Raw genomic sequence first — 11873 nt, 5'->3', positions numbered from 1 at the left:
GGCGTTCACACCCTTAGTGATGTGTTCAGCCTTTTCTTTCGGGAGTGTGGCGACCAGACGTTTTCTGGTTGCATTAGCTCCTTACGTGTGCCGCGGGACAGCCTCAAACATATGTCATGTCCGGCGTACGCGTGCCGAATGTAGCAAAGTCACCGCGCCTCTTCCGGCATCTCCAGATGCTAGAGGTCTGTCTCCTCTCCCTCCAGAAGGCGCCGTCCGCACGCCAACGTCCTTCTTGTCCTGCCCCTCTCTGCATTCCCATTTAGGATTGGTCAATAGGTTCCACAAACCCCTTTATAAATAGTGGCAGCCCACTTATTATTACATGCAAGGAGCGCCCAGGCCTATACAAAGAACAAACTTTATTCAAGGTAAACTGCTTTTTGGCATTCATATAAATATAGGTATTACTCCTTTTTCCTCTCTGATTCAAGGGGATACCAGTGGTATTTTTAATTGATTTGATGCTCTCTATCTCTCTGGCCCCCCTCTTCACCTTTGTCTCATTATAGGACTGTTATTTTGACTTCTAACGCTGTTGAAGTCTCCCATTGAAGTTAGAGGGGGGATTTTTACCACCACTAGGTGGAGAGAGTAGGTGGGTAGGTATATATACTTTTTTTCTTGTTCCTCTACAAATATAGCCAATTTAATGGGGCTAAATCCCCACAGTGTGAGCTCCCAGATTAGACTAAGTGTGTTTTTTCCCTTTGTCTTTTTGCTTACAGCGATACTATTCGCTCCGGGACTCTTGTGGGGATTTTTGAGGGGGCTGTTCTGGGGCGCCCTCTGTGAGTGACTTTCTTTCGGGCCTCAGATGCGCCTTGTGTGCGGTCACCTCTTCCTGGATCGGAATGGAGTGGCCCGTAATCGCAGCATATTCTAAGCATTTTTAACTTGAATGCAAGATACTTTCAGTGTTTTATGCAATCTGCATGGTTAGTGCACACAATTGAGAAATCTTATATTTTGATGTCTTGCTTGTCCTTCTTTGTTTCAATATATATCCTCATATTTTCTTTTTATCAATTGTAGACGTATTCACATCCTGTTGTAACTACCTACCCCTGAAGAAGAGACCTAATATTCGCAGACTCAAAATGCGTTGGGTATCTCTGTTGTTCCCATTTTCAACAGACAAATGGTTGTTGTCAACTGTTGTGTTTTTACATATCCTTATATTTTGCATTCAATATATTCTATGTATTATACATGTTACTTTTTAACTTAACTCTATTAACCACTTGCCAACCGCCTCATGCAGATATACTGCGGCAGAATGGCACGGACAGGCAGAGTATTGTATGGGTACGTTATTCACCTCCCTCGGTGCCTGAGGCGGTGGGCATCCCTCCAGCAGCGATCCGTGATGAGGGGGAGGCCACTGATTCATGGCCACCCCCTCACGATCGCTCCTGGCAAATGAGAAGCTTCCTCTGCTTCTGTAATGTAAACAGAAGCAGAGGAAGTGATGTCATCTCTCCTCATGTCGGTCTTTTCTTTCCGGCTTCCGAGGAGAGAAGTCATCAAGTAAGTGCACCAACACTACACTAACAGTAGAACACACAGGCACACTAATCACCCCCCGATCATCCCCTGCACCCCCTGCCACAGTGACACCAATAGCAGTTTTTTTTCTTTTACTGATTACTGCATTGGTGTCATTTGTGACTGTTATAAGTGGTAGGGCAGTTAGTGGTAGGCCCTTTTAGGTCTAGGGTACCCCCCTACAACCCTAACCCCCCCAATAAAGGTTTAACCCCTTGATCACCCCATCTCCAGTGTCACTAAGCAATCTTTTTTATGATTGCTGTATATGTCACAGGGGGCATTAGTTAGCCAGGGAAGTATTTGGTTCACCGTCAGCTTTTTATAGTGTCAGGTAACCCCATATATTACCTAATAAAGGTTTTAACCCCCTGATTGTCCCCTAGTTAACCCTTTCACCAGTGTTCACTGTATAACTGTTACAGGTGACGCTGGTTAGTTAGTTTGTTTTTTATAGCGTCAGGGCACCCGCCCTTTATTACCCAATAAAGGTTTAACCTCCTGATCGCCCGCTGGGTGATATCAGGTAGGTTTTAGGGTCTGCGTTCCCCCAGGCAGCATCAGGTTAGTGCCAGTACCGCTAACACCGACGCATGCATCATACGCCTCCTTTTGTGGTATAGTATCTGAACGGATCAATACTGCACACATAACTGCAGTGTTTGCAGAGTCAGGCCGATCGCTAACAGTTTTTTGGTAGCGTTTGGATCAGTCACTAACAGTCAGGAGCTTTTTTACCTGTGAGTCTCACTAGTGTACCACTAAATTTAGAGCCCAAAATGGAAAATCGAAGGTACACTAGTGAAGAGGCCTACACGTTTCTGAGCATGACAGATAGTGAAGAGGAGGTCACTCATCTGTCAGATTCAGGCTCAGAATACGATCCTATAGACAACAGCGTCTCCATGACAGATAGCTCTGACAACGGTTTTGTGGTCCCTGCCAAGGTCAGGCGTACCAGACTCCGATCTTCTTCTTCTGTTGAGGTGCAAGAACTGCAGCACTCTCATATGGAGCAGAGAAGTACTAGCACCGCTATTCCTTCTGGTGAACTGCCAAGCACCATCGGCCTAGTACACCCTGGTCGTACATACAGCATATACAGCATCACAGTGGCACGTGGTGACGTGGCGAGTCCCATAAGTGCAGTTCAAGCTGGTGAGGTGGCAAGCACAAGTAGTGTCCTGCTGCCACCAAGAAGACAAAGACAGGCCCGTCGAGTCCATAGTGCCCTTCCTGCTACATTCATCAATCCTAATTGAGAACCCACCACTTCTGCAGCACCCGTACTTCCCCCATTCACTGGCCAACCCGGCATTCAGGTGGAAACAGTTTATTTTACGTCACTTGATTTTTATCTGCTGTTTTTCAACCGAAGAACTCTATAGATCTATTGTGGACCAAAGCAATTTTTATGCTGGTCAATACATCTCCGCTAATCCCCAGTCCTCCCTTGCCAGAGATTGAAGACCAATTACTGTTTCCGAATTTAAGATCTTTCTGGGGCCTTTCCCTCGACATGGGCATAGTTAAAATGAGAACATTGCGGTCATATTGGTCCACTGACCCAATTTACCATATGCCCGTATTCTCTACCTCCATGACCAGGGCATGATACGAGCAGATCTTACAGTTCGTGCATTTTAACAACAACGAACTTGTTTAATCCCCATCAAGTTGTCTGCGTTGATGAGTCCCTGATTACGTTTTCTGCCCGCTTGTCATTCAAACAGTATCTTCCCAGCAAGCGTGTCAGATATGGGGTCAAGATGTATAAGCTCTGTGACAGGGCCACAGGCTATACATGTAGTTTTATGGTTTACAAGGGAAAAGATAGCCACGTAGAGCCGCCAAACTGTCCTGATTACATAGGAAGCGCTGGCAAGATTGTGTGGGACTTGGTGTCACCCTTATTCAGGAAAGGGGTACCACTTGTACGTGGACGATTATTAGACGAGCGTGCCACTTTTTAGTCACTTGTTTGATCATCAGATTGGAGCATGTGGCACCGTGTGACCTAATCGCCGGGGCTTTCTCCAGCGGCTTGTAGATTCCTGTCTTAGGAGAGAGCTTGCTTCAAGTGTAATAATTTGCTCGCTGTGAAGTGGAGGGATAATAAGAATGTTTTTGTTCTTACCTCCTTTCATGCAGACACGACCGTCCAAATTCCTACGGCGACTGTTGTGGAGAAATCCCTCTGTGTCCATGAATATAACCAAAATATGGGAGAAGTGGACCTAGTTGCCCGTAAGGCCAGACACTGGTACATGAAAGTGTCTGTATACTTATTTCAATTGGCTGTTCTGAACGCTCATGTGCTATACAGAGCTTAAGGATGGACTGGATTCTTCCTTAAATTCCAGGAAGAGATTGTCAGAGCCCTTCTGTTTCCAGACGGTGCTCCACCTCACCTTCCCAATCCAAATGCAGTAAGCCGGCTGCATGAGAAGCATTTTCCTTATGTCCTCCCGAGTACCCCTACCCAATGAGCCCCCCAAAGAAGATGTCGTGTCTGCAGCAAGCGCGAATATAGGTGTGACACCCGTTATTATTGTCCCTCCTGTCCTGAGAATCCTGGTCTTTGCATTGGTGAATGTTTTGAAAGCTACCATACACTAGTTGAGTATTAGCATAGGGTACAGCACTGCACAGACTAGGCACACTTTCACAGGGTCTCCCAAGATGCCACCGCATTTTGAGGGACCCCAACCTGGAACCGTTACAGTTACAACAGTTACAGTTACAAAAAAAAGTGTAAAAAAATAAAAAGTAAGAAAAAATAAAAAACAAAAATAGTTATTGTTTTATTGTTCTCTCTCTATTCTCTCTCTATTGTTCTGCTCTTTTTTACTGTATTCTATTCTGCAATGCGTTATTGTTATTATGTTTTTTCATGTTTGCTTTTCAGGTATGTCATTTTTTATGCTTTACTGTTTACTGTGTTTTATTGTTAACCATTTTTTTGTTTTCAGTAACGCCATTCAGCTGCAGTGCAGATTTATTTATCTTGACAGCAACAGTGTTTGCTCCCACAATACATAAAGCCGTGACTCCAGCACTTAAAAAAAGAGCATATATGCCGAAGCATAGGAGGTGGAGTCAAGTGATCACAGTTCTTTGCCACCTGGACGGCTGTCTGAGTGGACGTGTGTTGTATTGTTTGGGCTGCTAGGGCGGAGTTTGAGCCTATCCTGGGCACATCTTGCTGCTAGGCTGTCTGAGGGCCTATACAGAAGCAAGAGAGCAGCCTAGGGTTGGGATTGCGGCTTGCAGTCCAACAAGAAGTGACCATTCTGCCAGCTGGAGAACCTGTCGTGGTCAGAAGTAGAGGGGAAGCTGTCACCATTAAGGGACCAACCGCCTTATTACCAGGGACCACGGTGAGTATCTGAAGCAAGTACCAGAGCAGTATTCTCGCAAACCGGGGATTGTGAAGAATTGGGAAACTTCAGCAGGTGTCAAGCCAGGGACCCAGCCAGCAGAGGTGATGCTTGCAGAACAGCCTTGTGTGTCAAGCCGGGGACCGAGCAGGCCAGTGGGGTAAAGCTTGAGAAGTATCTGGAGTGCCAAGAGAAGGCCAGAGAAGCAGGGGTGATGCTTGAGGAAGATACTTAAGTAATGATCAGAAGAGCTGAAGGGATTCGGTGGCAGTGAATCAGCAAGTCTAGTGAGAGAGACTGGGAGCTCAGTGGATTGAGAACCTACAAGAATTGACTGTAGAGAAAGTAAAGGAGTTCATTACAACTTGTGTTAGGAACTGTTCTAAGACTGTTGCCATAGGAGACAGCATTCCTACACATGCAGATGTGGTGTCTTGCTGGATGCCTTTCCCTGCATGGCTGTCTACCTGTAGAAGTCTCTGAGTCTGCTAATTAACCGTGCAACTACCTAAGGGTGTCCTGACCCTAACCCTCTCTCCCAAGGTTCTGTTCAAGAGAAATAAAATATCTTTGCATTCAAGAAGTGTCTGGTGCCCATTAATATAGCTTGCACTACACCCACTATGCCTTACAACCCACTCTATATGGAAGGATGTCAGCAGCTCTTGGCTCTGGAGGTATTCATTAGACTGAAGGACGCCTGGAACCTTGTTACCTTTGGCACCCAAAGTGGGCAAAGGCGTTATCCTCGCAGGAGTCGCCCATAGCAACCAGCTACAGCTCCATCTGGATTTCGTCTGCCTCCATGGGAAGGTGGCAATTAACATCTGTGATTCCCATAGACTGTGTTATTGTGCATACTGACAATGTGGGGAAGAACCAACAAGTCTCATTGATCATGGACTAGCACAAAGGGATTATAATAAAAATAACGAGAAATAGAAACAGTTAAGTTTCGCAATATTTATTTGTTTTATCATTTAAATAAATGGCCACGGTTTTATCCAAGGGGTAACCTGATAATAACTTAAATTTACAAAATTACACGGTGTCCATCCAGACCATGCTGGATGACTACTCCCCCACTAAAGAACACCATGACTTCTCAGAAATAGGGAGTGTGGGTGGGAGTTGTGGTCCGGTCTGACGGCTAGTGACTGACTGCCCTCAGCTCCTATTCTCTGCTCCCTCCGCACGGGCTTTACACCCGCCCATTCTGTCCAATCCACTGCCTGATACCGCCAACCAATCCCATGGCTGTTGCTGCCCAGGGATACTGCTGCAACCTGTGAATACAGAAAGCAGGGAGAAGAGATCTGCAGATCCCCTTTGAGCTATCCCATGTTGGCCCTGCATATTGCTATGACCTTTCACGAGCTAGCACAAAGGGATTATAAAAAAAAATTAGACATAGAAACAGTTTATAATTTTCCCAATATTTATTTATTTTGGCATTTAAATAAATGGCCACGGTGTTATCCATGGGGTAACCTGATAATAACTTAAATTTAAATTAAATATGAGCCAACCTGGCTAAAAATTTGTTAAACAAAATTACACGGTGTCCATCCAGACAATGCTGGACGACTACGCCCCACGGGCTGAAGCCAGAAGAAAAGCTACATTTGAATGAATTTCGTTTTATATTATTTTATGAATAATATGAAGGCCCATATTAAATATGTCTAGGCCAATTTTGGATAAATGCACCAAATCATCACGAGACAGACCCAGAACAAAACCTTCTAATTCAGCGTGACAAAATGATAATCCACCAGAAGAAAGCAGAAAGTTATGAATGGTCCTATTGAGACGTTTCCTAATCCTATCCACATAGAATAAGCTACCAGTGGGAGACCAGATAGGCATAGGAATCATCTCAGAGAATGCTAAAACAGCAGAAGGAAACAAAATCCTGATAGAATAAAGGTCCCTTTTCATACCACAGAGCAGCTCCCATGTTTTGACCTTCCCTAGATCACTAGCCTCGGCGTGGGTGACTAAAACTTGAGGAGAGGGCCAGATGCTAGCCAAATAAATCAAATGGTCTCTCAGATTCCTCCAAAAAACTGAGAATTTATTAGCGTCAATAAATAGATTGGAGGAGTAGGTCCTAGTTCCGGCATGTTTAGCAGCCCAGAAAACATAAGAATGACCAACTATCCAGACATTGGACTTGGAAGAATCTGAAAAGAGAAATCTCAAAGTTAGTAGAGTGGGGCGAACATATATCTTGTACCTATCACTGCCCAAATGGCCTACCTTTTTCAAAACATCTACAGATAAACCCATAGAATCAGCTGTAGTAGCCACCCCAATCCTAAAGGAATGAGCCCCAATCCTAAAGGAATGAAAAGCCAAAACCTGAAAGATTCAGGCATTTTAAACAGGAAGCTAATACAGCTAAAAACTGGTACCTTGTTAAAGAGGACAAGTGAATAAAAAAGGAATCAGTAGAAGTAGGTCTTACTGAAAGATACCTGGCAACATGTGAGACCGGCTTATTACAAGGTTAATGGAGTTGGCTAGAGAAATCCAATGGCCTCCAACTACAAGCAGGGATTTGGACCTACAAAGGAAAAGGTTCAGGAACATGGCAAAAATTAAGAAAAGAGATAGACCTTCTATTCATGGTTGTAAATTCCCCCGCCCTCAGGGCTCCAAAAAAAGGCAATTGCAAAGGCAGCTCTGAAGAGGAAAAGCTCAAACTCAGAAAAACAAACCTCCTCTAAAACCCAGAGAAGGGCAATTAACTGAAAATCTAGACCTTCCAAGGCCTTTGAGCACTTGACTAACCTGAAAAAAAGAAGTTAATGCAGGTAAACTTGCAAATTTTAGAAAAAAAAGACACACTTGCTAACATCTTGCTTACTGACACGGGACTGAGTTTTGCCTGAATCAGCCTAGACACGGACACCAGAGAGACATATGCAGTCACATCCAAGGCATCCAGGCCCAACGCATGACAAAATGAACACCATCTGAACCAAGAACAGCAATAGTCTAGCCAAGTCTTTCTTGATACAGAGTTTTTTTTTTATATATAATCTTTATTTTATATTTTCAAAATAACATACTTTGAGAAAAGCAAAATACAACAAAACTGAGAAAAAAGAAAAACAGTAAATGCCCAAGGGGCACATATATGGACCAGAAAGGCTATTGGGTTACCAGCGTATAGAAACCTCTGATACATTCAGATAGCTTGCCTCATATGACTTCATCAAGTTATACCCCAACCACAATGGGGCTTGCCAGTACTTTGACCATTGTATCAAATCTGGGTTGCCTTCTCCTATATAAAATACAACACCTCACATGTTGCATCCAACATAACCCAAAGTGAGATGGTGGGAAAAGGGGGAAAAGGGGGGATGGGCATACCTGAGAACAAAGAACAGAATGATCAACCAGCACGACAGCGATAGGTGTGAGTCAGTAACTGTTGTAGAAAACCTAGGGGATTGAGGTGCTTAGGTCTCATCCTCCACATAATTATGTACCATCATCCACTAATCTGCTTGCCCAAAGGTGGCAGCAGATGGTGTCTGGGTCGTATTGGACGTGTAATGCTTCCAAGTGGCCCAATATGGAGTTTTTTAGCTTAGACAGTATCAATTTCAAATTAAGCCCCAGAGGAAATGGGCAAGGGGTGCTGCACTGATCCTCCGCCGGAGCCAATTTCCGAAAATTCTCGAACTACAAACGAGTTAAAGCCTTCGCTATGTTATTATGTATACCTGCTTTGTGCGTCGCTTTTAACCAAATATTAAAACGCATGCAGTGTAAACACAACATTTTAATAACTGGTTCAAACTTAGAGGATAAAGTATTAATGGCAAAGAAAACACCCCTGTTATCCGTATGCACCAGGACTCTGTGGTTTTTGAAAGCATCCTTCTACATCACTATGGAAACTATTGCTAGGAATAATTCCAGAAGGACAAGATACTGAAGAATGTCCTGCTGCAACCAATCCGAGTGCCACTCGGAGGCGCACCACTAACCTTCCATAAAGGCTCCAAAGACCGAGGATCCAGTGGCACCTGTGAAGAATTTCAACTGATAGTTATTAATAAATTCTTGTTGCCATATTGTTGAACTATTACATTTACATAAAAAGACATCCCAAACTTTCAGATCCTCCCTAATGCTCTAAGAGATACAGATGAGAGAATATGGACTCTTAAAACCCCTGGTAGCCAAAGCAAACCTCTGGGAAAATACCCAGGCCATAGGAATGACCCTGGCTTCGAAAGCAAAAAGATCCAATATTGACTGGGCTTCTTTCAGTAACACCTTACCTTTCAATACAAAGACTGAGGTCATTGATCTCATCTTTGAAGTTTGTGTAAGGGAAATCTGAACTCCATTAGCAAGGAGTCAATTGTAATCCCCAAAAATTCGATATGCCAAATTGTAATGACTCTAGACAAGCAGAGGAGCCCACAGGGCCAAAAAATAAAAAATCCCCCAAATAATGCAAAAAAAAACCCGGAAGGATAAGATATTGACAAAACCCAGTGCAAAAAAAGTAGAAAAGGCTTCAAAATAAAAACATGACAAAGAAAATCCCATGGGCATACATTTGTCGAAATAGACCTATGGAACTGAAACCTTGTGGGTGCACTGACAGCAAGCGACATGCAGATTGACGACTGCCTAGCCTCTGCCTGCTGCCTCAAAATAACAAGAGCCTCATCGAAGGAAGAATAGGCACTGGGGCTTCTACATCAGAAACATCATCATTCAATGAAGAGTCCGATGGATAACAAAGATGATGTATCAGTCGAAAACAGCCACTCTCCTTTTTAGGAACGATACCCAAGGGGGAGAACCTAAAATTTTGAAATGTTGGGGAAGAAAGGGGCCAGCTATCCTACCTTCAGTAATTTCTTTGGAGATTTTATCTTGTACCACAGACAAATGTATATAAGCAGATCTTAAATTCCTTACCATATTACAGCCCGACCCATTAAAAGAAGGAACCAGAAAACCATCCCTGAAACCATTAATGAGCAGAGTAGCCATCCTGCTATCTGGATAGCATTCTAGCAAGGGAACCATTCTTACTAGGCTCACCGGGCTCGAAGCTTTTTCCACTAGCGTCCTTGAGAAGTGATTGAAAAGAGGATGAGGCAGACCTACGAAAGCACCTGCTGGCAGAATGGTTCCCATTATACTGGGAGCACTCATGCCTATACCTTCAGTTAGATAGGGACTTGCATTGCCTTTCAGTGAAGGCAAAACAAAATCCTTTTCAAAATGTAATTTGTGGAGTAGACCCTACCCTCGGGTGAATTGAGGTTTTGGGGGCAACATTTTTTTATTTAACCGTTTTAGCTAAATGAAAGCTCAAAGGCGAAATTTCACATGGCATGGCCTCTTTAAAAGAGGATTCACCAATCATAGCAGCAGAGGGCCTCAAAGGCAAGGAGGGTCTAACTAACACTGGGGGGTTAAGGGGTACTCATTGGATAAAACACCATTATCTACCCCTTCTTCCTGTAAAGCAGATTCACTCAAACCTTGCCACACAGAACTAATGTCTGCCATGTAATCAGCAGAATGAAAATTTCCCTTTGCACCATGAAAATGTGCCCCTGTATCATCAGAATCTTTATTATTAATGCTCCGTGCACCAGTAACCTGTGCTCCTTTCCAACTCTTTAACATTAGCACCAATAGACTTGCTGTAATACATTAGATAAAGATGTAACCAATAATGACAGCTCAAAGACATTAGAATCATAACAGGTCTCACCACCAATATTAGATGCTGGATGCCCACTGCTGGCTGCCACAGGTCCCTTTCACCATGGCCTAGCTGCTTGTTGTCTGAATGCAGCTGTGCCTCTTTGCCCCGGAGTTACCCCTAAAGAAGGAGGGAAACTGCTGGGAAGTGTTGTTCACCCCAACTGGAAATCTGATGGACTGTGACATGTCAGGACACTGAGGGTGTGTAGTTAGTTAGGTAGGATAAGCTGTGGCAAAGGGGCAAATTCTTACCATTCGTGTGCATAATGGACTAATTCATGCTGTTCTCTTGATATAAAACATTAAGAACATTTTTGATTAGTTAAAAAGGATGTGATATTCTCAGTTGAGAATGCGACCCGTTTTCATTATATAATTGCATCATAGGGTGTATTTACACTGCTATGCTGTTCTCGGCTGAGGACAATTCCAAATCACTTAATCACGTATGTTCATATTACACCATGTTATTATAGGATAGGATGCATTTGCATCAATGTTTATTTCTCTTTCAGGTGTTGCTGCATCGGTACGTCTTCCTTGGACAAGAAGAGATAGGGATCTAACCTGACAGCAACTCTTCTGCCACTGGGTAGCCTGGTGACTGGTGACATTAGATAAGAGAAGGGCAAAGCAAGTACAGATTAGAAGTATATGGAGTATCTCAGCCAATGGGTAGGGGTTTTCTTAAATCTCTTGGCCAGCTGGGAGAACCTACATATTTGGGTAGAGTCAGGTGATCGGTGTTCTGTGCCACCTGGACGGCTGTCTGGGTAGACATTTGTTGTATTGCCTGGGCTGCTAGGCCAGAGTTTAGGTCTATCCTGGGCATATCTGGCTGCTAGGCTGGCTGAGGGCCTATGCAGAAGCAAGAGGGCAGCCTAGGGTTGGGATTGCAGCTTTCAGTACAACCAGAAGTGACTGTTCCGCCAGACAGAGAACCTGTCGTGGTCGAAGGTAGAAGGGAAACTGTCGCCACTAAGGGACCAACCGTCTTATTATCGGGGACCACAGTGAGTAGCTGAAACAAGTACCGGAGCAGTATTCTCACCAACCGGGGACGGTTAAGAATTGAGAAACTTCAGCAGGTGTCAAGCCAAAGACCCAGCCAGCGGAGGTGATGCTTGCAGAGCAGCCTTGTGTGTCAAGCCAGGGACCGAGCAGGCCAGTGGGGTGAAGCTTGAGAAC

This window comes from Lithobates pipiens, unplaced genomic scaffold (assembly GCF_037356315.1).
Source record: "Lithobates pipiens isolate NorthernLeopardFrog02 unplaced genomic scaffold, aLitPip1_a1.2 Scaffold_18, whole genome shotgun sequence".
Lineage (NCBI taxonomy): Eukaryota > Metazoa > Chordata > Amphibia > Anura > Ranidae > Lithobates > Lithobates pipiens.
The sequence above is the reverse complement of the archived record's forward strand: the minus strand, read 5'-3'. Positions refer to the sequence as shown.